Genomic DNA, 25,637 nt, shown 5'->3' with positions numbered 1-25,637 from the left:
TATAAAGAGCAATTAAAAAGGTAAGGAGCTCTAAATACATGTATAGCGTTGGCATTAAGAAATATATATCAATGTTAATATGTTGAGTTTTTAAATATAAAATTTTTCTTTTGCTAATGATAAGGAAGGAATACCTTCATCATTATTTTTTTAATAGAAATAATGACATCACGAAAATAATTTCGAGCATATACGATAAAGATGATGATTACTGTTGATTTGAATCTAACTACATGATTATCCCAACAGTGAAAATAGATGAAAAACTGTGAACAAGGAATAAAAACAACCATATATTAGCAGTATATAGTGATGTTTGTTCGAATGCATGCATGCTTAGCACCGTTCAAGTGCACAGGGTGCACTTATTTGTCTCTAGTCCATGTTTAATTCATTTGACTTATATAAGTATCGCATTCAAAAAGTTAATATGTATTTTTCTTTCTTAATTCAAAGGATTTAAGTTTTAATTTATTGGACGGGAGATAGACTCTTCGACTAGTGGATTCACATCATAATTTTTCTTTCTTAATTCAAAGCACTAATGTTTATTTACCATAGAAGTGTGTGAGCCCATGTGGAACCCATTGAGGATCTCACCTATAATTTATTTTATCATACTCACAAGTGACCCCACACTCTATAATTTGTAAGGTAACTAACTACAATGACTTGCTTGGTTTACATCTCATCTTTTACTATTGAAATCATTTTTTTTTTAAATATTGGTTTTGGATTTCACAGGTCACTGCACAAGGGTTATGTTGGATGAATTTTTGAGTAGTCAACCAGTTGTTTTCTGGGTTCTACTTCAACTAGAAAAACATAGTTCATGAAGTCTTATTTCCAACGCACTTTTCAAATTGTGATTTTGATATCAAACAAGGAAGTTATGAATTTCTCATGAGAGTGTGCAATATGGAAGCAAATTTGGGCAATGTAAAAATAATATGAAATTTGGCTACTGTGATGAAATTCGGTCTCTGTGATGTAATCTACTTTCAGTGTTTCGAAAATAATTTTTAAGAGTTTGGGGGTCTGCTTTGTGAAATAAATTTTACATCTCAAGGAGGAAGGTGTAATTTTGAAAGATTGAATGATACAATCTAATGGTCATTAGAAGGACGTGGATGAAGATCCAATTTTGAGGGTCAAGATTGATGTACTTGGTTTTCAAGTGTCCAAGACGGAAAAGATTCCATCGAGTGCCTTTTGGTTGGTCGAGAGCATAAAAATGTGGTGCACTACAAAGTATAATGATCAACATGATCCTGTGTGTTGCAGATTAAAGGTAAGATTAGAAAAAAATTATATTTGAAATAATTTGGTGAAGGGTACTTTATCTTACATTACCTAAAGGATCTGACGGCCTAGATCTCACCTTCCTTTTTAAACTGGATATCCAACGGTTGTGTGATTAGATTCTCTTTTGGACTCATCTAGAAGATGAAATCCAATGGTTCATGTGCATTACCGTTCATTCTCTTTAAAAGTTCGAATTTGAGCAAAACATAAGAAGGTTTTTGAGATTTTTGGCTTGTGAAGACTGAGAAAAACGAGGAGAAGCCAAGAAGCAAAATGGATATGGAGAACAAGCTCGGATTCGTATTTTGGTGAAAACGTTGAAGAAGAAGGTGAGTAATCTATTATATCTGCTTCAATTTGAAAAGTTTCACCTCTCAAGTAGTTGCTTGTTAGGTTTGAGTTTGTTTGAGGTTGTTGCTTGTTACTTTTGTGGGTGCAAGATTTCATACCGGAGTTGGTGCTCCATGTTTTGAATTAATTGAGAGTGGGTGCTTTTTGATCATTATAGTGATCAAAATTTTAGTTGAAAATAAAGTATTGAGTAAATACGAAGCTTTATTTAGGGCATTATTCCATGGATGTAGCCAATTTGGCTAAACCACGTAAATTTGGTGTCTTGTGTTTCTAGTTTTATTTTTCATTGCATATGTTGGAGTGCTTTGATTGCAAAGTGGTGGTGTACTGTCTGGTATACCCAGTCACATTGTGGTGTGCAGTGGACGTGTCCTTGTATAATTGATAACTACATGGATTATATTGACCAATCTTGTCTTGAGCTTGAAGAAGCGTCACATCAAAGAGAATTTTATAAAACACTAATTCACCCCCCCCCCTCAGTGTCAACCTGAGAATAACAATTTTCCACAAAATCCCTTCCTTTCTTTTCCTTTCCTTATCCCTCACCCCACTACACATGGGACCCACATTTTTTTTCCCACCCCACCTTTGCGAACAAACCAGCTTTTAGTATCTCCACTATCTTCTCTATCTTCTAGTTTATTATATTTTAGCTTTATTCATAATAAATTATTTTTCCGTATCACCAACATTTCCAAACTCCAATTGTCATTTAAGCATCATAAATACTACACAGTTCAACAATGTGAAATCACAACTACTACATCATAACTCCTAGCTTTATTTCTACAAAAAAAAAAAAAAAAAACTCCTAGCTTTATTTCACTATAATGTCAAATGGGTCCTCCATTTCTGTGCCACCTCAGAGAGTGACTGTGTTGAAGAGCCTTCTTCACTTAACACCCTGGCTGCTGCATCTTTGAGCTCCTTCATCCTGCTTCTTACTCTCTCTCCTTCTTCTCCATCCATTAGGTTCCTCACAATATTGGCAATCTCTTCTCTCCCAATTATTCCATCTTCTCTCTCTTTAGGCCTCAGTGACACCTTCATGTCCTCCACTAGCATCACTGAATTCATCCTTTGCTCTGCATAGAGTGGCCAAGCAATCAGAGGCACACCATGAACAATACTCTCTAAGATTGAATTCCACCCACAATGAGTCAAGAACCCTCCAGTAGAACCATGGCTTAGCACTTGGATCTGAGGAGCCCATGAAGGCACTACAAGCCCTCTTCCTTTGGTCCTCTCCAAGAACCCTTCTGGTAGATGTGAAAATGGATCTTCAATGCTTTGGGCATCAAAGAAGTTGGCATTCACAGATTTACGAGTTGGGCTTCTAATAACCCATAGAAATCTTTGTTCACTTTCCTCCAATCCTACAGCCAATTCATTTAGCTGCTCTGGTGACAAAACTCCTCCACTCCCAAACGAAACAAACAAAACAGACTCATACGGTTGATCATCCAACCATTTGAGGCATTCATTTACATCACCCTCATCTCCTGAAGTCCTAATGAGCGGCCCAACTGGATAGACCTGTGTTGTGCACAACTGTCCACCTGCCATAAAAGCCTTGATAGCACCTGGTTCCAAATCCATGAAGCTATTCAGTAGAATACCATCTGCTAATACAAAACCTTTGCCGAGCTCAAGAATACATGAATAGGCTTCATTCTTCCGATCCTGAATCGGGTGGAACAGATCACTTCCATGAACAGGTACACACCCAGGCAACTTCACCGGTTCAGGTAGATCTCTATACTCACAAGAGTACATCTCATCTAACTTTGGTAAGTATAAGAACAACCACAAGGACATAGCTGTTGAGGGAAAGAAAAGGTAAGACAAAACCTTGAATTCTTTGGCGACTTCAAATGCATCAACGCCAAATTGGTCAACAACTAGGGCAGAAAGACGAGAAGTAATCATAGTTAGGTCCTTGAGTACCTTCCGAAGAGATGGAAAACAACGAGTCACGGTGAGACGAATGCGAACTTCTGGAGGTACATCAGAGGAGAGATCATCAAGATTAACAGGCGGGAGTAACACAGAATTAATGGTTCTGGGGAGGGAATTCAAGACTTCTTTCTGGGCTTTAGGGAGAGGACCATCACTTGGGATAGTGAAGGTAACTGAGAAGTGGTGACGGAGAACGAGTCGCTTTGCAAACTCAGCCAGTGGGATAAGGTGACCCATCCCTGGTGAGGGTAGAATGATGATGTGAGTAGCTTCTTTTGCTTCTTCTTCCATGGTGATCAAGAATGGAACAAGAAATGTTCTGAGGAGAGATTTGCAGTTAAAGCTGGTTAATATAGAACTCAGGGTTTTTTTTTTTTTTTTTTTTAGGTTAAGGCAGCACATCTAAGTGGCAATCTAATTCGAGCTGTCATGTCAGCACTAAAGTGTGAATTAGGTTTATTTATTTATTATTAATTTTTTTTTGGGGGAAGATATGAGTTAGGTTTTAACATCCTGCATTATTGGTTCATTTGTTGCGACTTGTGAGTAGTCGGTGTCATCTTACAGACTTTAACATTTCAACTATATTTTACCACAGTGATGAAGTGGAGATGTCATCTTACAGACTTTAACATTTCAACTATATTTTACCACAGTGATGAAGTGGAGACTATGTTTCGGTACTGTGCATTAAATGCGTAAAACTGTCATGTCAAACAATTTGAATTGTCGAATCAAAATTTCGGATCCAATGACCCGAAATTTCATTTATGTGTAACTAAAGTAATTTTGTGAAGTGGGACATCAAAATTAATTGATAATGAGTCCATGGTTCATTGAACTTTCTCAAAGCTTCTTTTTCTTTTTCTCTCTTTTTTTCCTTCCTATTTTTCTAATAAATCCATGCAGAATTCTGGGTATTTGTATTATTTTAAGTGTCTGACTATCCCAATTTGAGTGATCATACACTAATCTTGGTATGCATAAAAACAAAATTTATTGTCTTTCTATTCTAGACTTTCTTTGTAGTTGAACAAGTCAAGTTAGAAATTGTGAATATTTTTTTCATGCAACTTAAGTGGATCACATAAAGAGGCTCCAAGAAAATAAATAAAGAATAATTTTTTTATTAAGGGCCATAGAAAATTGGTTGAAGACAGAAACACAAATATTGCCTTATCATCAAGTTAGATGAGACAAAATTAGGAATTTTCCTTTCCAATGGGAATAACACTAATGTACCCAAAAATATTATTCTCATCAATTCAGTGTCATCTACCATTCAATCTTTTCAGAATGGTTTGTTTTGTTCTTCCAAAGTAGCTTTGTCAAAAAGTTGAATTATTTATTATGTCGTATGTGAAAAAGTCTGATCATGCATTTGTTATTGAGACAAAGCTTTGTTTTCCCACTGCGAATGAGGGGTTTGGTTTGTAAAACCTGACTAATAACATTGCTTCCTTCTTAGACAAATTTGAAGGGATCTAATCTTGATTTTCTCTAGAATTGTGGGGAAAGCATGTTTCGGCATTCTTCTAATGTAATAATCAAGGTTTAAAGTATCCTACGACCGTCTTATTGTGGGACCTAATGATACATGTCTCGACATTCTATCATAATGTAATACCAATACAAGACGAAACATCTCTGGAAACACCCGCCGAAACAAAAGTTGATACCGATATTTTAAACCTTGGTAATAATGAAACATTTTGGAACAGGTAAAAAAAAACAGTGATTTATCTGTTTTCATTAATAAATTTGACAAATATATCTAATGAAAATTCAATTTTGGGGTTTCTGTACTTTATAAACATAAAGTGGGGTGTCAGCTTTAAGGTATCTATTTTGGGGTGTCAATGTAATTTGCTCTTTTTATTATTTATTTATTTAAATATTACAAAAAGTAATCCAACCTCAAGTGCAAATATAAACTTTATGAATTTCAAATCCATTTCAAATTATATTGAGCAAATTGCACTGGTACTCCAAAATGGAGGCCTTAAAGCATTACATTCCGTTTTATGTTAAAAAAACAAGAGACCCCAAAATTAGATTTTCATTTGACACATTAGTCCAATTTATCATTGAAAATAGTAAACTTAACAATTTTTAGTTATAAATTGAACTAATGTATCCAATAAAAATCCAACTTTTAGATCTCTGTGTTTTTTAAATATAATGTGAGGTGTCAATGCTTTAAGGCCTCCATTTTGTGTTTCGGGCCCGAAAGAATGGCCGTCTCCCGGGTGGGGTGGAATGTTCTCCCCCCCCTTGCCCGTTTGATAGTGTTGTTTACCAAAAAAAAAACTCCATTTTGAGGGGCCAATGAATTTGCTCAATTATATTCAACTCATATTATTTGTTAAATTTACAAAAAAATCCTCATGCTTGGTTGTAACAAAGTGGGTGAAGGATCATGGTCAATTGGCATTTCTATGGAAACTCATGCTTATCTTTGAAACCCATCGAATCTGTGAGTCTCGTCTCACTCTTTTTTTATAGTTTTTTTTTTCAAGGTTCAAAATATCCCACGATACCATATGATACTAGTCCGAATCCATATTTTGCCCAACTGATACAATACATCTCGATACGTCTTTTCATTAAATTACACTAAAATACATTAGCCAAAGCGTACAATACTCGATACGTCGTCTCTTAAAATCACCTGACCGATACAATACTCGATGTCGATACTTTAAATATTGGTTTTGTTTGATTGAATTTTTATTTACAAGCCATGAGCGAAGCATGCAACTAGCACTGGTAGAGCAGGGAGGTACTTGCTAGAAACTAAAAGAGGGGAAGTCCAAATGCTTCCTAGCCAGTACTGCCAGACACTTAGAGAGGTCTCTGGCCAATGAAGAAACTCCAACAACACAAGCCAGTACCAGTGGAAGAAAGAGACCCCCACAATTTTTTTTATCTATGTTTTGTAATTTTGTTCAGTCTCCCACTGGGTGGTGGGTTGATTTGCTGAATTGGTAATCGGGAACAAAAGTAAGGTTTAAAGTATCCCATGATACCATACGATACTAGCCGATATGTATCCATATTTGACCCAAACTATACGATATATTTCGATACGTTTCTCTATTAAATTACACTAAAATACATTAGCCAGAGCAATACAATATTCCATATAGGACAATACGTCTCTTAAAATCACCTGAGCGATATAATACTCATACCGATACATTAAACCTTGAATAGAATAATGTTTTTAAAGACGAGAATTTGGCTTGGTCTATCACTCTATTGCATGCGATTCTTTGCCGGTTTCTGTTTGTCTTAGCAACTTTGTAGGTGATCCATTTCTCTTTTTTTGAGGTAATATTTATTTCTTCCTGCTCCATTTCCTTGCTATTTCGACCATTTAACTCGTGGATGTTCTGATTTTATTGTTAATTCCCCATTGTTGGAGCTTTACCTTTCTTTTATGATCCTCGGTAGGGTTTGAACTCATTTAAGGTTCTGTTGTTTACTGTAACTGCTTTCAGAAATGAAGTCTTTGGTCTCATCGAAAAATAGAAGAGCGCAAGTTCGTCGTCTCAGATCTTGCCAAAAAGGGGTTTGGATTTTGTGTTTTGAAGCTGTTGGAGATGGCATATGTATGGCTTCTGGTATCATCAGAACAATCGCCTGAGAGATCTAGTGTTTGGGCTTGGTCACGAGAGAGCTGGAAAAGCAGAGAAAAAGAGTTGGAATGAGATTTGAACTACATCTGGGGTGTTTTTTTTGCAAATTTGAGAAGATTAAGAGGTGTTTTGGTAAAACAAGAAATCTGTATTTACGCGTTTTCATTTACAGCCGTTGGATAAAGTTTAATGTATCGGTATCAAATGTATCGTATCGCCATTAAATTTAAGAGACGTATCGTATCTTATCGGGAATCCAACCGTCGGGTTACTTTTATAGTTTTATTACAGCATGGCGCGGCTACCGATACAAATGTCATCGACATCGATGTTGTTCGAAATTCGAAAATGGATATTGTTCCCGCTTTTTTTTTCTCCCAAAGTTTGCATCGAAAAGGTTTTCTCTGCTTTGTGGACGAGGGTTTTCGCCATTCGATCCAAATTGACGCAGATTGATTGATTGATTTTATTGGGTTTTCTCTATGGATTCGAAGATATTCTGTCTGCTACGGCATTTCGATCGGAGAAAAGAACAGGGTGAGATTTCGGTAATGTTCTCTTGAAGCTGAAAGAGTAGGTTCTCCGGTCAGGGAAGCCTCTTTGTTGCTGATAATCCGAGAAGTTTTCCCAGGTAAGTAACTCACACAGCCCAAGCCCTAATTGCCATCATCTTCCCCTACAAACCTTCGATTTTCCCATCGCTGAGTATTTCTGGAAACGATATCGTGCGGCGCATTTAGATCCTCGATAACAACTACCCTGTCATAGTTGCAACTTCTAGTCTTTGATTCCCACTTTTGCGAACCCTAGATTTCTTTTTCAGCTGCTCACTCCCGATTCTCTCTTCCTCGTATCACCATTCACCTCTCTCACTCCGAATTTTAGATTTTACTTTTCCACATATTTCTATTGTCTCCCTCGTTTCTGGCGACATTTAATCCCGATTTTCTACCCCTTCTTAGATCGTCGCGTCAGCAAGTCCCTTCTTCCTACAAGCCCTAATCCAGAGCAGTTTTTTTCGTATGTACCCAATCAGTATAATCCTTGATCGGTTTTGAATCTTCTATAACCTTGTTATTTTCTTGTTGGATCCTATTCTATCGATACTTGCTTTGTATACATGATTAGATCAAACTCCGTTATTGTTTTGCTTTTACTTTTGTTAGCTGTTGAATTGAATACTTTACCGTTGATGTTATTGATATCCATGTTGCTAATCCCTCTCATCCATATAGTAGGACATTCTCCGTTTATATATTTGGTCTAGGTTTCCAGCCTTTAGTTTATGTTCTGCTAGTAAAACGTAGTTCAGTTACAATATAGCTGTGCATTTGGAGGAATTTTTCTTCCTAAGGTAGGTTTTTTATTTTAGATAGCTAAGTCAAATAGGGTATCTTCTATACTTGCAGTTGGGAGAGACAGAATTCGTTGGTTTGTTTTGTTTCCTTTTGTTTATTTATTTAAACATGTGAAACGCAGAGCCCTCTTACGAATTAATAAAGAAAAGTTTGGAATTGCCATCAGTTCCATGGTGATTCTGTAGGTTCAGTTATGGTGATTTCAGATTATGATTTCTGAACTCATATCCCTTTCTCACTCTGCTATTGACTCCAATTCTGAGTTAGTTCTATATTTTATTTCTGACAGATTTTTATTAGTGTCGGGGAAATGCCCATGTGAGAATCAAGGAAACCACTTACTGAAGACTTGGGTTAAGTGTTAGGTGTATAGGTTTTGTTAAAGGTAACCTTGTTTTGTTTTAAATAACCATCCTTGGATGCATCATCTAGGAAACTAGATCATATATGGATAGGGTGTGTGGCAAACTAACTGTTTGGATTCCTAAATAGTTACAAAAACATCACCCAATTATGTATCCTATCCTCAAGTGGATTGATAAAAAAAAGTAGGTTCAAAAAGCTTAAACGGTCCCTCCATGTCTCTTAATAGAAAAAATACTTTGAGCCAAGTCTTAGGGAAAAGAAATCCCACATTAGCATAGAATACATGATTTGGATTAATTGGATGATTCTCAGATTGTATGACATAAGCTTCAAGCAAATGAAAGTAGAGGCATTCCACGGTAGGTTAGGAAGCATGGTTAGTGATTTTTTGACCAATTGCTACTTCACCTTCCTTATGCTTGCATATTTTAAGAATATATATCATATAAGATTAGAATGTCTTACATACTATTTTATTCTTCTTTTATATTTTTGAATTTTTACTATTTATGCATCCTATCCTAAATTGGATTCCAAAGGCAAAATGGCTCAAATGCTCAAAGCGTCGCTTGCTGTCCCTTTAGAGAAAAACTACTCTGAGCAAAGTCCCGCGGAAAACACATTCCACGATAGAATAGGATGCATGGATAGTGATCATCCTTGGAGTTTTTTTTTTTTTTGACCAACTTGCTACTTCACATTCCTTCTGCTTACACTATTTAAGAATATATATAACATTTGATTAGAATGTCTTACATACTAACTAAGTCTTCCTATTTGTTTAATTCTTTTTTACTAGTTATGTATCCTATTCTAATGTGGCATGCAAAGAAAAGATGGCTCAAATGCTCAGAATGTCCCTCGAAGTTCCTTCATAGAAAAAAAGTAGAAAAAAAAAACTCGAGCAAAAGTCTTGCGGAAAAGACATTCCATGACATGATAGGATGCATGATTAGTGATCATCCATAGATTATTTTGACCAACACCTACTTAACCTTCCTTATACGAGCATCGTCTAACAATATAGGTCATTTATGATTAGGATGTGTGATAAAGTAAATGTAGTCTTCCTTGATTTTTAGAAAAATTTCACTAGTTATGTATCTTATCCTAAAATGGATTGCTAGAGAAAAGATGCCTTAAAGTCTCAGAGCGTCCCTCGATGTCCCTCAATAGAAAAAATACTCTGAGCAAAGTCCCACAGATAAGGCATTCCACGATAGGTTAGGATGCATGGTTAGTGATTTTTTGACCAATTGCTACTTCACCTTCCTTATGCGTGCATATTTTAAGAGTATATATCATAAAAGATTAGAATGTCATATATACTATTTTATTCTTCTTTTATATTTTCGAATTTTTACTATTTATGCATCCTATCTTAAAGTGGATTCCAAAGGCTAAATGGCTCAAATGCTCAGAGCGTCGCTTGCTGTCCCTTTAGAGAAAAACTACTCTGAGCAAAGTCCCGCGGAAAACACATTCCACGATAGAATATGATGCATGGATAGTGATCATCATTGGAGTTTTTTTTTTTGACAAACTGCTACTTCACATTCCTTCTACTTGCACTATTTAAGAATATATATAACATTTTATTAGAATGTCTTACATACTAACTAAGTTTTCCTGTTTGTTTAATTTTTTTTTACTAGTTATGTATCCTATTTTGATGTGGCATGCAAAGAAAAGATGGCTCAAATGCTCAGAATGTCCCTCGAAGTTCCTTCATAGAAAAAAAGGAAAAAAAAAAACTCTGAGCAAAAGTCTTGCGGAAAAGACATTCCACGACATGATAGGATGCATGATTAGTGATCATCCATAGATTATTTTGACCAACACCTACTTAACCTTCCTTATACGAGCATCGTCTAACAATACAGGTCATTTATGATTCGGATGTGTGATAACGTAATGTAGTCTTCCTTGGATTTTATCCTAAAGTGGATTGCTAGAGAAAAGATGCCTCAAAGTCTCAGAGCGTCCCTCGATGGCCCTCAATAGAAAAAATACTCTGAGCAAAGTCCCACAGTAAAGGCATTCCACGATAGGTTAGGATGCATGGTTAGTGATTTTTTGACCAATTGCTACTTCACCTTCCTTATGCTTGCATATTTTAAGAATATATATAATATAAGATTAGAATGTCTTACATACTATTTTATTCTTCTTTTATATTTTTGAATTTTTACTATTTATGCATCCTATCCTAAAGTGGATTCCAAAGGCAAAATGGCTCAAATGCTCAGAGAGTCGCTTGCTGTCCCTTTAGAGAAAAACTACTCTGAGCAAAGTCTCGCAGAAAACACATTCCACGATAGAATATGATGCATGGATAGTGATCATCATTGGAGTTTTTTTTTTTTTTTTGACCAATTGCTACTTCACATTCCTTCTACTTGCACTATTTAAGAATATATATTACATTTGATTAGAATGTCTTACATACTAAGTCTTCCTATTTGTTTAATTTTTTTTTACTAGTTATGTATCCTATTCTGATGTGGCATGCAAAGAAAAGATGGCTCAAATGCTCAAAATGTCCCTCGAAGTTCCATCATAGAAAAAAAGAAGAAAAAAAAACTCTGAGCAAAAGTCTTGCGGAAAAGACATTCCACGACATGATAGGATGCATGATTAGTGATCATCCATAGATTGTTTTGACCAACACCTACTTAACCTTCCTTATACAAGCATCGTCTAACAATATAGGTCATTTATGATTAGGATGTGTGATAAAGTAATTGTAGTCTTCCTTGATTTTTAGAAAAATTTCACTAGTTATGTATCTTACCCTAAAGTGGATTGCTAGAGAAAAGATGCCTCAAAGTCTCAGAGCGTCCCTCGATGTCCCTCCATAGAAAAAAGCAAAGTCCCACAGTAAAGGCATTCCACGATAGGTTAGGATGCATGGTTAGTGATTTTTTGAGCAACTGTTACTTTAACTTCCTTTTGCTTGCATATTTTAAGAATATATATCATATAAGATTAGAATGTCTTACATACTATTTTATTCTTCCTTTATATTTTAGAATTTTTACTATTTATGCATCCTATCCTAAAGTGGATTCCAAAGGCAAAATGGCTCAAATGCTCAGAGCGTCGCTTGTTGTCCCTTCAGAGAAAAACTACTCTGAGCAAAGTCCCGCGGAAAACACATTCCACGATAGAATATGGATGCATGGATAGTGATCATCATTGGAGTTTTTTTTTTTTTTTTTTGACCAATTGCTACTTCACATTCCTTCTACTTGCACTATTTAAGAATATATATCATATTTGATTAGAATGTCTTACATACTAACTAAGTCTTCCTATTTGTTTAATTTTTTTTTACTAGTTATGTATCCTATTCTGATGTGGCTTGCAAAGAAAAGATGGCTCAAATGCTCAGAATGTCCCTCGAAGTTCCTTCATAGAAAAAAGAGAAGAAAAAAATACTCTGAGCAAAAGTCTTGCGGAAAAGACATTCCACAACATGATAGGATGCATGATTAGTGATCATCCATAGATTGTTTTGACCAACACCTACTTAACAACCTTCCTTATACAAGCATCGTCTAACAATATAGGTCATTTATGATTCGGATGTGTGATAAAGTAACTGTAGTCTTCCTTGATTTTTAGAAAAATTTCACTAGTTATGTATCTTATCCTAAAGTGGATTGCTAGAGAAAAGATGCCTCAAAGTCTCAAAGCGTCCCTCGATGTCCCTCCATAGAAAAAAATACTCTGAGCAAAGTCCCACGGTAGAGGCATTCCACGATAGGTTAGGATGCATGGTTAGTGATATTTTGACCAACTGCTACTTCACCTTCCTTATGCTTGCATATTTTAAGAATATATATCATATAAGATTAGAATGTCTTACATACTATTTTATTCTTCCTTTATATTTTAGAATTTTTACTATTTATGCATCCTATCCTAAAGTGGATTCCAAAGGCAAAATGGCTCAAATGCTCAGAGTGTCACTTGCTGTCCCTTCAGAGAAAAACTACTCTGAGCAAAGTCCCGCGGAAAACACATTCCACGATAGAATAGGATGCATGGATAGTGATCATCCTTGGAGTTTTTTTTTTTTACCAACTGCTACTTCACATTCCTTCTACTTGCACCATTTAAGAATATAGATCATATATGATTAGAATGTCTTACATACTAACTACAATCTTCCTTTTTGTTTAATTTTTTTTTACTAGTTATGTATCCTATTCTGATGTGGCTTGCAAAGAAAAGATGGCTCAAATGCTCAGAATGTCCCTCGAAGTTCCTTCATAGAAAAAAGAAGGAAAAAAAAAAAAAATACTCTGAGCGAAAGTCTCGCCGAAAAGACATTCCACAACATGATAGGATGCATGATTAGTGATCATCCATAGATTGTTTTGACCAACACCTACTTAACCTTCCTTATACAAGCATCGTCTAACAATATAGGTCATTTATGATTAGGATGTGTGATAAAGTAACTGTAGTCTTCCTTGATTTTTAGAAAAATTTCACTAGTTTTGTATCTTATCCTAAAGTGGATTGCTAGAGAAAAGATGCCTCAAAGTCTCAAAGCGTTCCTCGATGTCCCTCCATGGAAAAAAATACTTTGAGCAAAGTCCCGCGGTAGAGGCATTCCACGATAGGTTAGGATGCATGGTTAGTGATATTTTGACCAACTGCTACTTCACCTTCCTTATGCTTGCATATTTTAAGAATATATATCATATAAGATTAGAATGTCTTACATACTATTTTATTCTTCCTTTATATTTAAAATTTTTACTATTTATGCATCCTATCCTAAAGTGGATTCCAAAGGAAAAGGTGGCTCAAATGCTTAGACCGTCACTTGGTGTCCCTTCAAAGAAAGATTATTCTGAGCAAAGTCCCGCGGAAAACACATTCCACGATAGGATAGGATGCATGGTTAGTGGTCATCCTTGGAGTTTTTTTTTTTGACCATCTGCTACTTCACATTCCTTTTGCGTGCACCTTTTAAGAATATAGATCATATATGATTAGAATGTTTTACATACTAATTGTAGTCTTCATTTATGTTTAATTTTTTTTACTAGTTATGTATAGTATCATAAAGTGGATTGCAAAGAAAATATGGCTCAAATGCTCCGAGCATCCCTCGAAGTTCCTTCGTAGAAAAAAATAAAAGAAGGAAAAAAAATGCTCTAGCGAAGTCTTGCATAAAAGATATTCCACGACATGATAGGATGCATGGTTAGTGATCATCCATAGATTGTTTTGACCAACCCCTACTTAACCTTCCTTATGCAAGCATTGTCTAACAATATAGATCATTTATGATTAGGATGTGTGATAAAGTAATTGTAGTATTCCTTGAATTTTAGAAGAATCTCACTAGTTTTTTTTTATCTTATCCTAAAGTGGATTGCTAGAAAAAAGATGGCTCAAAGACTTAGAGCATCCCTTGATGTCCCTCCATAGAAAAAAATACTTTGAGGCTTTGAGCAAAGTCCCACGGTAGAGGCATTCCACGATAGGATAGGATGCATGGTTAATGATCATCCACATATTGTTTTGACCATTACCTACTTAACCTTCCTTATGCAAGCATCGTCTGATGATATAGGTCATATATGATTAGGATGTATGATAAACTAACTGTATTTTTCCTTGATGTTTTGAAAATTATCACTAGTTATATGTCCTATCCTTAAGTGGACTGCGAAAGTAAAGATGGCTCAAATGGCTCAGTGTCCCTCGATGTTCTTTCATTTAGAAAATATTATCAGTCAAGTCCCACAAAAAAGACATTCCATGATTTGATTGAATATATGTAGATCCATTACACGCCTAAAGATCAATATGACACATACCACTAACAACCTCAAAAAATTATGCTTTATTGTATAAATAGAAGATTTAGATAATCTCTAGAATTTCCAACCAAAAAGACCAATCAACTTGAGCCACACGTTGAAAAATCATCCCTTGTTGAGATCTTAGGTTTATTGTGGGGTTAGATAAAGACCATGATGGGAGAAATAGATCGAATGAAGAGTCGAATTTGAGTTGTGCTGATGTATTCTTATCCTAACCTTGCTTTGGTTCGATGTAAATATTGCTGATCTGAGAAAAGAAATGAAGAAGAATAAGATGTTATATGTAGCAAAGCAGAGAACAGGAGATTGTATTCCAATAGGAGATATATATAGGATTTTTACCAAAATTTCCCAAGAAGGGAATCCTTGGATTAGCCCTGTCTAGTCTCGAGATCCTCTTGAGCCTTGAGATTGGTTTCCAACATACACCAGCCTGCTCATCGCAATGGATGTCAACCATATGTTTGTCTTTGGATAGGTAGAACAACCACCACCATGGTGCAATTTGCCTCAGTATACATAACCAATGCTTAATTTGTGATCCTGATTCAAAAGATTGGGCTTATGATGGACATTAGACATTGAAATGAAACGACCATTCTAAGCATAACACTTGAATATTACTATATAACAACTTTGTACAAGTGCAAGTCAATTATACAACAATGTCTTAAGACTGAGTAGAGAACAAGAGCTACTAGAAGGCTAACGGCAATCATGATAAAGTTTGTCCTTATGATCCGGTAATCAATGCCAAATTAATGGCCCTTATCAGAAGTCCAAGCTCTTGATGGATTTCATTTGTTGAAACGGCATTCATTTGTCTGTAGAACTGATGAGTACCTTCACCAAAGCTAATCTTTAGCTTATGAAGTCATAATGATCAAGATCCCCTAGATTCCTGTAGTCAGGAAGACGAGCATGAAAACAATTTAAAAAGAATCCTGAATACTTAGCTTGTCTTATTACTAGAGCTCAGACCTCATTCTATCATGTGGAGGTTTTCTAGTGACTTAATAAGGGCAGCATCACTACCTGAGAAATGATTTCAAGTATGCCAGTTGATACATCTTGGTTGTTCTTCACCATCTGGTTTACACTGATCTGATTGCTGCAGCAAGTGGTTTGCTTGTTTGCTTTTTTGGCAGGAAAAGTGAATTTGCTTAGGTTTGTTTGGCATGATAAGTGTATGATTTCTTTGTAAGCTTCTCTCTTCTTTTTTTGATAGATCGGCCCTGAGGAGATTTGAACTCAGGATCTCTCAATTATGAGGTTTTGGTCTTGGTCAACCTAGTGAACCCTGGGGGTTTGATGTCTCCAGAAGTTACAAAATAGGTCTAGGGAGTTCATTTTCATTATTCTTACTCTATAAACCATTTAGTCTTAAATCTTGGTGTAATCCGTAATGATGGTTAGAGACTAGTAAACATGGCTAATCTTGACAGTATCTATCCAAGAGTTGGAATGGACATTATTTGTCCCTGTGGCGGAATAGGTCATGTGGTGTTTGAAAATGTAACTGATGCTTATGACTACAGTATTTCCCTATAAAATTTATGTAGAAAGGGACTCGCAATATGTGGGCTGTTATGAAAAATTTGAGGTTGAGTTTGGAACTGGTTTTTTGTTCCTTTGAAATTCCAGTATATTGTGAACTTCTTTTAGGGTGAAATTTTTGATTTTTGTAAGTGAGATCGAGTGATGTGTGACTTTTGCTTTGCTTTTTCGATAATGATGAGGATGATCTGTGATAGAAGAAATGATTTTCCATGGTTGTTGCGTCCCGTTCATGATGGTACCTTGTCCTCAAAACTTTGGACAATCTCCTCTGGCCACTTCTTGGACCTCTTGTCTGCTTTTTTGGTTTTTCTCTTTTGTCATTCTTTTTCTAAGCACTAAGCTATTCTATCCTGTAAGAATTTGTCTCAGACATTTTCTGGGTGTAAAGGTCAGAAAACTTGAAGGCAATTTGTGTCTACAGCCTCTGGCTGACCTATACGAAGAATTCTCATATTGAAATCATTCTTCCCTAAAGGGAATGAAACAATCTTGAGGTAATATAGCCCCATTTTAAAACTTGGGGTTACTGTTTGGTTCATCCTATCTATAATATAATTCAAATGATTTGTTCTGACCTTACATCTATCCCAATTGGTACTTTTTCTCTCACATGTTTGCACTGGCTTGTGATTGTGGTGAGACATTTCTTGAGGCAAATGCGCCTCTTTTCTACTTTTTTCTGCATCTATTGGTATTACTATCTTTTTATTATGAAAACAAGGATTTTGCACTGTTCCTTCTACCCACTGTTGAGAGGACAGATAAAAGTGCCATTTTTGGTGATTTTTTCTTCTACTATTTGTTCTAGAGTTAATTAACAAAACGCTAGGCTATAACTGGCTTAAGCAGATGGTAGCTTTACTTGAAAAACAGCAACAGTATCACCGAGTACTAGAATAGAATCAATAGTTCTCCTCACAAAATTGAAAACTAGAACTGATGTACGGAGGATCAGATCCAGCCACAGAAACTGAAAACCATTACCCTGCTGAAAATTGAATCAACAGCACTAAACCTCCTAGCTTCTCGTTTAGACTTGAGCAGGGGGGAGATTACCTCCTTCCCTGTTAGATCCCTTCATGTTCTTCATAATGAGCTGATTTGTAAACATGCTTCTAGTATAGTGGTGGCAGCTAGAGACAGTAAGTCCAAGAGATAATAATAAAATAATAATAATAAAAACTTCATCTAAGACTACAAATCTTGATGGCTCCAGACGTCTCCCCAGCCCCTGCTTCCCCTCCTTCCTCCTCCCCCCCTCTGCCACCCCTGTAAACCAAATCCCCTTTTACCCCTGCAACTCTTCACCCTCCCCATCCCTACCTCCTTGGAATTCTATGTTCTCCCACCCTCCTCCCTCAACTCCAAAATGCACCCTGTCCTATTTCCCTCCAACCTCCACAGCTCCATGCCCCCTTGTCCATTGCCCCTCCTCTACTACAAAGATGGGTATTCTCCATTGGAAATTGGTTGTGATTGGCCAATTTCTTGGCCCATGTCCTCCACTCAACATTATCAAAACCTCCCTCTCCAAGCAATGACATGCTCAAGGTTCTTTGGAAATTTTTACCATTGACTCTGTGATGCGTCCAAAATATGCTTAGTTTTTAGATCCTTAAGGATTAACTTGCAAAACAGTGTTAGATGTGGCTCGACTGTGGGGTCAAGAGGCCACCTCCAAAGGCTAAGTTAGTAATGGAATTGATCACAAAGCTCTAATGAGTCGCAGAGTTTGAATTCAATATAGAATGGAGGGAAATGATTCAGATACTTTCGTTGTGCATGACCCTTTGGTTTATATAGGATTTACCTCTTATTTTCGACTGTTGGATTTGTTCGTGCCTCCTCTCGATGGTTGTTCGATCATAGGGTGTTACCCTTTTTTTGTAGATAATGGCGATTACCATGATTAACACAATCACCCACTTTGCATAATGGTAGTTGCCATGTATGACTTGATCATATGTCCTGAATTCCACGGGATCATGATTTTCTCCATAACCACAAGGTTTCTCCCTTCCTACGCCACTCTCTGGTCCGAACCTTAGGCCGGTCTTGATCACGGTTGAGCCGCACCTGATTGGAATCTGTGATCTGACTGTGGTTAAACGTGGTCCGTGTTGTTTTACCCATATCACGAGCCCCTCAAGCCAAGTGATTGGAAATAACCAAACAATTACTTGGTTTGCCATTCCCAATCCTGACTCTTGAATCGATCGTTATCCTGAATTCAAACGTCACATCGCATTTATTGTCTCGATAGGGCAACAATACGCTGCTTGAGCCGCATGCCTTTCTCGTTCCTTGTGTCGAAAGGCTCCACGTGGACTTTTCCTAGAGTTGTCATCATTACTTTAATAAGTCTGAACCGTTTGTGATTGTTAGCCATTGATCTTTGTTCAATCTTGTTCATCAATGATTGGTACTCGAACCGTCGCTCACCCTCGTCCAATGATTGAAGTGAATCTCAACCATTCATCGTCTCACCTCTGAGGCTATTTAAACCCATTTCTCCTTAGTTCTCATCTGCACGCAAAGTTTCTAGAGCTCTTCTTTGTGATTTCTAGTTACTCAGCTTCCGGTTTTAGGCTTCATTTTATTCAAGATTCGATAAGTAAGTTCCTTTTCTTGCTTTTGTTCATTCCTATGTTCCTCGTTTGCATTCTTCCGTAACTGCATAATACCTTTGTTTCCTTTAGATTTTCCTTCCTTTTCCACAATGGTTAGTGATAAAACCTCAAACGATGACTCTGTTGATTGTATGATCGACGGGGAGGGCTCTACTAACCAAGTGAACCCCTCTGTCTCAGTAGAACTATCTGGTGATAAGGATGAGAGGGTTACCGACCGGTGGTATGCCTCTATCCGTTCTGTCCCTAGGGAGCAACCTGGGAATGTGTTGGAGAAAAAAGTTGTATTTCTTCTCAGCCTTCCTGAAAGCAAAAGACTTTACCAAAAGCCTTTGTTGGAAGCTCCCGATCATCCAAAAGACCATCCCATGGGCCCAACTTCTTTGTGTCCCATGTTTGTCCGAAGGAAGTTTCTTCTATTTCTAGTTAGTTTTCTCTTCCTTTTGATTATATTCTTCGACGCTTGAACTCGATTGAAAGAGTCAATTTGGCTCTTAATGAAGAATTCTCTATTTACATCGATACCCTAAAAGTGGGGTTCGGTTCCCTTTTTCCTCTCCCTTTTCTCAGTACGTAACCACTGGGAGATATGCCCATGTATGCTCCCCCCTAAATCTAATAGCTGGAGGTTGATCATTGGGTTTCTTGGCCTTTGTCACTAACTAGAAATAGTTTCTTTCTCTTCCCATTTTTTTCTCACTTCTTCTTACTTAAACCCATCCAACCCCCTCGGTTGGGTTTTTTCTTCTTTTCAAAGCGCAATAAGACTGAGCTTCGATGGTCGAGGAGTATCTTGGCCGAAGGCACTTGACCCTCAAACCTCAAGGTGTGGTGCCACCTGTATTTATTCTACCGAGCTCCACCTTTGGATCTTAATTTCCCAATTACCTCAGGTAGCTCCGACTCCCACACTTAAGCGAATCGTCCCTTAGCCTTGTCTCCCGACGAAGCAATTGCCGTAAAGATCAAATCTATTCATGCGTGTCAGGAGATACACGGTTTGGCCATGGAGTACGAGGCTGTTCTCCAGTTGTGGGTTAAAAGTGAATCTACAGATTTCATTCAAAAAATTTAGGCTAACCAAACAGTTAATTTTATGAACCATGACTTCATAAATTTGAAATCTCCAAACTCAAGTAACCAAATAGACCCTAAATCACTGTTTGAAATCTAGAAGAAAGATTATGAATTTGCAGGATCTTACGTAGCGCATTGAACAAGTTTTTTCTGATAGCTTCAAAATAGTAAAATCTCTGATCCATCTTCTGATCCTTTTTAGTTCAACCCATACATACTTACATGTTGGGACATCATCAGCCAAGAAGAAAATAAATTGACTACTGGAATCTCAAGCTATAATTCCATATCCAGCACCATCACATCTCTTGAAGCTATCAGAAGAGTATGTTGATCATGCAAGTTCTGTCCAACTGCCAAACAAATGAAAATACTTGCATGGAACATTAATATAAATTTGATTTTTATTGTTTCACCTGGAGGTGAGGTGATGATTCATGTGTTTCTCTATATGGCTGCATGGGTCTTGCAACTAAACTTCATTATTTATATTTATGTAATGGAGGGCTCTCTTACCAATATATATTGGAGGGCTCAATTATTTACTTACTAGCAAATAATTCTTCTGTGTCACTTGAACAGAAAAAAAGGAAACCCTTTATATATGTTTATCGTGCTCTTATGGCTATATGTGTACGATCCAAATAAATATGTTAATCTAGTATTTAATAGTCAACTTCAATCTTTAAATTTAATTTATGGTGATCAAAAACTGAAAATCGTTTACCAAAAAATAAAAAACTGGAAAATCTATTGTTGACCATTGAATTGATATATTTATTAGAATGACCGAATCAGTAGAGTGGAGGAAGTAAATAGGAGGCTTATATCTTTATGACCCTTAGAGAATAGAAATGACCATGCATATCTTCTTGGTTTGTGTTGGTCTTTAATTAGATTCATTAGAAAGATTGTATGGAAGTATTAATATTTTATGGTTATGTTTGTATTTAATTATAAAGATGGTATGGAAATATCAATATTTTATAAGTACTTTTATGATGAGGGGTGTGCTCGCCAATGTGTCTTTCCCCTCCTCTTACCAAGGGGCAAAGCATCATTTCATATAGGGAGAAAGACTCATCTTGGGGTCCTAAGTGTGGCCTTGATGGCCTAACCCATCATAATCTAATCTGTCTTGAGCTTAAATAGGATTTAAGTATATAATTTTAGTCCTAAGTGGGAGTCAAGGTGGCCTTGGTTTGGAGTCTCAAATTTTTACTTTTTTTTATGGGATACATTACTACATGGGGTTATAAGTTATAACAGAGCTGTGTCGTGTTGGTGAATGCTTATTAAAACCCTAACCCTAATCACAAATAATAAAATGATACATAATTCCATGTTAAATAAACACTTAATCATATCATAACTAACCTTGACCCTAACCACAAACCCATAAAGCTGATCTCATAAGGCACATATGGAGCTTGGTAGCTGATCGGAAGTTTTGTTGGGTAGATTTTGTCAAGAAGAAATGGCTTAAGAATCACTCAGTGTGGTCATTCTTGTGCCCTCTAACTGTTCATCCACTTTTAAAGCCATCCTCAGCACATGGCAAGTGACAATAAATTGTATTAGGTACCTAATACATGATGGTTCATCTACTCTTTTATGGTATGATCTGTGGTTGCCAAGGCGCATACTTAACTGTAATAGCAGTGTGATTACACCAGCAGTGGGTAGAGACCCTTTTATGAGGGCCAGTGACATCTTAGGAGAAGGTGGTGGTTGGGAAAATTCATTGGGTGACGATCTGCTTCATTCTAGGTGGTAGGAGATTTCTCAGGTTTGTTGTTTGCAAAGAATTCATGGTGAGCGTGTCATTTGGATTGCTACCCCAAATGGTCAATTTTCACTCAAGAATGCTATGCAGGCCATTCGTGGTTCTAACTCTAAAGTGGTGTGGGCTTGAGTGGTTTGGGCAGCCAAGAGCCAAACTCGTTTCTCAATGATTGCTTGGTTGGCAATTCGTAAAAGATTGACAACGAAGGATCGCTTATTAGCATGGGGAGTTCCTATTGATCCTGGACGTCTATTGTGTGGAATTGGTAATGAAAGTTGTGAGCAATTATTTTTTGATTGTGATTTTTGGAGAAGGATGTGGTCCAACATTCTTTTGTTGAATGGTCATCCCAACAACTTAATTGGTTGTTGGAGTGATGAGATTAAATGAGTTGCAATTCATTTTTCAAGAGGAAAATGTATATAGACACTCAAATGTTTAAGCTTTAATGCCACAATCTATTATTTATGGAGAGAAAGGAAATCGTCTTCATAACAGTGGCATGCAGATGGTGGAGCAAGTGACTCGTAGAATCATTAGACTGGTACTACTTTGATTTATGGAGGATCCCGTAGTGTTGAAAGACTCAATGGGTAGTAGAGCTTTCTTTGATCATTGGAATATTACTTGTTCCTTTTTGAATTACTTAGCTTCAGTCCATCATTGGCTGCAACCTCCTGAGGGTCGGTTGGCTGTGAATAATGATGGGTCGGTGTCTAACAACAAGGAAGGGTATGGGGCGATTGGAAGGGATCACACAGCGAAGGTCATCTTTGCACTTGCAGTTGGTTAATCAGAAGACAACATTCTTATATGTGAGCTGCAAGGGATGAGAGTAGGCTTGTTACAGACTGTGAGGTGTGGCTTTAGCATGGTGGAAATTCGGTGTGATTTTCTCAATGCTGTTCAAGTTGTGAATGGAGAGACTGACCTTCTTTGGTATATCATGGGAATTGGGGAGGATATTTGGAGGTTGAGAGACAAGTTGGCTCATCTTCGGGTGGTTCATCGGGTTTGTTAGACCAATCGTTGTGTTGATTATTTGGCGAGCTTGATTTCGGTTCCAGTGAAGATTCGGTTGGACACGAACGGCTTGCCCAACAAACTTTACAGAATGGTTTGTGAAGAAATGAAGGGTAGAAGATTCTTCCATTATTAGCTTAATGTTTTATTAATTTAATATTATAGCCTCGGTCCAAAAAAATGACACAATACATAATTCTATTTTAATTAATGCCACAATTAGACAAGTGCTTATCTTAGTCAAATAGTCAACCTTATCCATCCTTATGATTAGAATTTGAACCAAAACCCTATTCAGACTCAGGATAGATTTGGGCTACCCAAAAAAAGCCATGCATGCGACTAAATTAGCTACAATGCCTAACCATATAAGTGCTTTATACAGGGTTATACAATTCTACACTTATGCAGATAGATCTATCATTTGATGTCAACCCTAGCGGATGGGGTAGCTTTACTAACTCTATGATTTGATCCTATTTATTGCAGTTCGCAAGGAATAGATGATTGTACTCTTCTCATACTTCTTCACCGAAAGAATCCATCTTTTGAACAGTGAGGTATCCTACTTAAATATGTTGTGAAGAGGTGGAAAAGCAACACATTCATATTTTTATTCTTCATTATTATTAGAGGGTTGTTCAAATAGTAAAACTAATAATTCATGGTAAAATAGATCATGAATTTCATTATGTCTATAACATTATGTAATACTCCCTTCTATGAATAAAAAGCACCATTCTACCCAAAAAAAAAAAAAGACCCCAACTCAACTTTAGCATTACATTGCATGCTGAAAATTGTCTTGGATTCGAACTTTGTCTTGCATTTATGTGTCTGACCCAATTTAAACCATCTATTGATGATGAAAGAATTTATTTGGCAGACCCAATTAAATGTAGCATGGGATTCCATTCATCATTAAATGGATGAGAAACAAAAAAAGCACCAATTAAAGAACCCATCAAATCCATCACCATCATCCCATAAAGAACCTTGTCAATACTTTGTTTACTTACCCACCCAACACTTGAACTACTCTACTTTTTCTTTTTCCTTTTTTTACTCTTTTGAGTAATTTTCATTTGCATCGTTTGATGTTTGATTGAAATCCATTTTAATGTAAAAAAACGATATTTTGCATTTACTTTACACAAAAGACCAAAAATACATCATAATTTTTTTTAACTAAAGTACATTTATTGTGAACCACTCAAGATTCTCTCATACATATACCCATTTCTAGTTAACATGCTTTCTAAAGTGCAAACTACAGTTTGTAATTATAAATTATTTAAGGTCTTCAATTTCAAATTTATAAAATTATATCCCCTAGTTGAAATTGATGAAAGTCTCATTCCCTTCCCACAAGAAAACCCTAATTTGAAGAATACTAAAAAATTAATGGCATAATTTTGTAAATTTAAGAATTTCAGACTATTGAATATAAAAATTATAATTACAAATGTAGTCTGCCTTTTTAATATAAATTGTTGGATCGAAATGGATATACATGATATACTGTTGACCACTACACAATTAGGGTATTTTGGTTAGAAAATTCATGATGTGCCCCTTAATTATGTGTTATAAGTTGGTCTTCTTGGATATCAGAGAAGTGGCAAATACAAATTTTTTTTTCCCTTTTCTTATACTAACAATGACAGAATGACTTAGATCAAATGGGGTTCAAATAAAAATAACCTTTTTCTTCACCTTGAAAAATATGAAATTGCACAAAAAGGTATTGAATAAGACCCTAAATGAAGTGAATAACTGAAATTAAAATCATTACATATTGTTTTTATATTTATATTTATAAAATTTCAATATGTAATCATATAACAGTATGGTTTCGGTACAGATTACAATCTTAAAAAGCACAATACATTTTTGATATATAAATGGTAGATAAATATAGTTTTCATATTTAAATAATACAAATAACAAATTACATTGATACTCCAAAATTGGGACTTTAAAGTACTAATACCCCCACTTTATATTTGAAAAACACAAACATTCCAAAGTTAGATTTTTCAATTGACACATTAGTCCAATTTGTCACTAAAAACCATATGTAACAATCATAGATGTGATATTGATTATTTTAAAGCAATATATCAACTAGTCCAATCTTAGATATCACAAACCTTGAACGCCCATGGATCGCGACTACCCAAAAAAAAATGATGAAGAAAAACTCCCATGGACAACTATTATGGTTCTAAAACAGGAGAGCGGAGGTTCTTGCTTCCGAATTTGCATTGTATGTATTTAATAGGGATAACACAATCCATTGATTACTAATAAGATTTGTGAATATGATATACCCATCTCAAATTGATTATTATCTATTCAATTAAATTATGGATTTAAGTTCTTTTGTTGGATTTGTTTTCTTTTTTTTTTAAGATTTAATTTAAGATATGTGGATTTTTTTTTATTAAATAAGTTTTAAAAAATCCAATAATTAAAAAATGTAAAAAAGTCAAATGCTAGAGGAATAGAAAAAAAGGAAAGTTGCAACATCTTAAGATGTCACTAGGCACTTATAAATTTATTAATATATATATATATATATATATATATATATATATATATATATATATATATATATATATATATATATTCACAATTACAAACTCCTTTTCAATCTCCATTTAGAAAAATTTATAAAAAAATCTAAATATATCATCTAATCCAATTATATTTGTTTGAAAATC

The 25,637-nt window shown here is 35.9% G+C and overlaps 1 pseudogene; it reads right to left on the bottom strand.

Annotated features, from left to right (window-relative positions):
* Positions 1-2,329: 2,329 nt before the first annotated feature.
* On the bottom strand, positions 2,330-3,965 carry LOC149000169 (hydroquinone glucosyltransferase pseudogene; annotated as a pseudogene).
* Positions 3,966-25,637: the final 21,672 nt, after the last annotated feature.

Source organism: Hakea prostrata, chromosome 11, assembly GCF_041222555.1.
Source record: "Hakea prostrata isolate BN-2017 chromosome 11, UWA_Hpros_2, whole genome shotgun sequence".
Lineage (NCBI taxonomy): Eukaryota > Viridiplantae > Streptophyta > Magnoliopsida > Proteales > Proteaceae > Hakea > Hakea prostrata.
This window is presented reverse-complemented; position numbering and strand designations above follow the sequence as displayed.